The 3,023-nt window shown below is 35.4% G+C and overlaps 1 long non-coding RNA gene across 1 annotated transcript in view; it reads right to left on the bottom strand.

The window, feature by feature from the left end:
- Positions 1-2,146: 2,146 nt before the first annotated feature.
- Positions 2,147-3,023, bottom strand: part of LOC118761958 — a 7,766-nt gene continuing 6,889 nt past the window's right edge. Inside the window, exon 3 of the long non-coding RNA XR_004997754.1 lies at positions 2,147-2,285. This is a non-coding gene — a long non-coding RNA (uncharacterized LOC118761958). The remainder of the gene's footprint in view (positions 2,286-3,023) is intronic.

The following is a 3,023-nucleotide window of genomic DNA, read 5'->3' as shown; positions in this document are numbered from 1 at the left end:
ATTCTTGGACGTGGTTTTTTCAGGTACTGTTGATTCTGTTATATTAATATCTTCACTATTAGATGATAAAATATTTATTTCATTTTTGTTGTTGTTGTTCTTCTTGTTGTTGTTTTTGTTAATAGTATTTTCGTGAGTTTCATTTTTATCATTTATGTTGGTGGTGGTGGTGGTGGTGGTGGTGACAGGGCTGTTACCGAAAGTGGTTGTAGCGTTCACTTCCACGTCACTCAGGTTTGTCTTTGTCGATTGTGTGTGCGTGCATAAGTTCTTTTTTTTTCCTAGCGTTTCAAGGCTAGGAAAATGCTGGTCCATAAAGGAATTCGACCAGCGTTCTACAATAAAATTCCTCGACATTTTTATTGTCGAGAAGAAAAATATACAATATAATTAGGGGTGAAACTGCCCCTAGGGGCTAATTCCTCCCTTGGAAAAGCACTCAAACGAAAGTTGGGTGCTTTACACACCTTATTTACAAAAATGTAAACAAAATATGGGCTATATATAGTCAAAATAAATGATTACCTTCGGAGCCGATGTGACAGCACGTCAGTCGATAGATAGATAGATAGATAGATAGGGGAGGTAACTGGTGATTGTTATCATTCGGGACAATGGAGGTTATTGCACTCTTTTGCAGGGGAACAATTTTTTGTGGCTCACACTCTTTCGGAGAGTAACTATAAAATTTTTGTGTCACGAAGTTATGAATTATCACTATCATATTCTATAAATCCCTATTTTTTTACCAGGGAGTACAGGAAAAAGCAACTCCTACTCTTTGATATTTTGATTAAAACAGTCAAGAATGAAATTCGTTTCCAAAGGCATGACAGATGCCATTGAGCGAACAAATAGAGAAATGTGCGAGGAATCTCTAACCAAATTTCACGATTTTCACCATCTACCAATGCAAGGAAGCAATCTCTATTCAAGAACAAATAAATAAAGAGACTATATTCAACCCTGCTTGAATATGAACGCATAAACAATTTTGTAAATATTTTAATTCAGGGGCGCACAGCCAACTCTCTTCATATTTTATTTCACTACTTCCATTCATGAATTTATAAATTCGTAATATAGATACTATAACATTTAACCTCCCAAAAAATGTAACCCCAAAAAATGTGTCCTCTCCAAAAAAGTGAAATTACACATTCTGTCTCGAATAATAACAATCAGCAATTACCTTCCCGTAGATTTTCCAAAATATTGGTTCAAATCTATATATATAAAAGTGAGGATGTGTGTTGTCTGTCTCCTACGATTTAGATTCCTAACTACTCCCACATTTTGCGGTGCAGTTTAACCAAAAGCGGGTATCTTATAGTCGTGATTCATATCAAGCCTTTCTGGGTATTAGCGCGCGTCTACAATGAGTCCACGATTTAAAAACAAAATTACCATAATTTTTCTGCATTTTTAATGTATTTTCGCTCGGTTTATATAAGGGAAGTAACTCTCTAAAAATGTATTATTAAATATCAGAACGTAAAAAGCTACAGTAACACCCCCCTTTGTGGTTAGCCATATTGAGATGGCTATTATACTTTACATCTCTAAAAATGCTTATATAGTTATTTCCCTTACAAACCCGAGCAACGCCGGGCGATACTGCTAGTTGTATATAGATCCTTATTAATAATTAATATGCCTTTCAGACATGGAAGGTCTAAGGCTACATTATCTAAAATGTCTTTCAGTCTTTGTATATCGACGAATAACTTAAGCAATACTTTCTTCGGACACATTCTATCTAGAACTACATACTCTAAGCGATCTTTAGGCCATAAATAATGTTGGACCACATTTTCCAGTGAGCCTATTTTTATACTTTTGCTTATATTCGTATTTACACAGTATTGGTATTATATACTTACCATCTCTCATGTTATTCGCATAATTTTCTCATTTACTTATTCCGTCCCAGCTGTAGCAACGCCATAGATTTTGCTAACGTATCCGACGCTATTACACTTACAAAGGGAAGAAGCGAACCGATTTCTAGAATCTTCTCGACTTCAGTATACTTTCAACAATTACAACAGTCTAGGTTGTTTCGATATAGATTTTCCCCAAATTTAGAAACAAAAGACGTTAAATTATAAATGAAAGATTTGAAAAAAAAGTCAAAACACAGAGATAATAATGAGATATGATTCATGAACTAAATTCAAGAAGATTATTTATTATATCCATAATATCTAAATATTGGGATCGAGCAGTATGCCGTCACACGTATATCACCTACAAAAAAGTCAATACCGCACCCACATGTGGCCCTGTAACAAAAGACAAGATAAAGAATAAGACACGTATCTTTTTCAAAAAATATCAAAGTAAAACATAAATGTTAAATAAATTTGTGTAGTGTGGCTCTTCGTTATGTATGGAGCGTATAATATATGGAGTGTGTTATGAATAGAGTACGTTATGCTTCTAGGTTGTATTCTGTGTGAAATACATTATGCATGACTCATATTCCATGCCTTTGTGACACATAAATTGCAAGGCATGCATAATGTTATCGTGTGTTCACTTTTATATGTAGATTCTGATTTGGCGATGTATTATATTTATCATAGAAACACTTCGAGATACAAGTGGGTCAATAAGGCCCATAAGAATAGAATTGCCACGTAGTATGGGAATTGTAAAACAAACAGTTGATAAAAGTCTATGGGAAGGGCCTTTTAAAGAAATTTTCGCCAGTAAAGAGGCCCGAGTTTTCTGTGCTTCTCGTAATTAAAGGAAAGTAACCTCTTCTTTTTTCTTTCTCCGAGTAGCGTGTCTGTGCTGAGAATGGGGTTGTGCGAATGTGCATAGCCTGGGATCAGCTTGGAAGCAAGTTCACTTGCTCAATGATCTCTGGTCATTGACTTAGATATGGCTGCCATTAGTGAAACAAGGTTCTCCGAAAACATGCTCTAGCATCCATTTTCAAAGACTGCCATGTCTTCTTATTTTGTGGTCTATCGGCAGCGGATGGCAGTGTAGCAGTCATAGCAAGGGAAATCCTT

This window comes from Octopus sinensis, unplaced genomic scaffold, assembly GCF_006345805.1.
Source record: "Octopus sinensis unplaced genomic scaffold, ASM634580v1 Contig18813, whole genome shotgun sequence".
In the NCBI taxonomy this organism is placed as follows: domain Eukaryota; kingdom Metazoa; phylum Mollusca; class Cephalopoda; order Octopoda; family Octopodidae; genus Octopus; species Octopus sinensis.
This window is presented reverse-complemented; position numbering and strand designations above follow the sequence as displayed.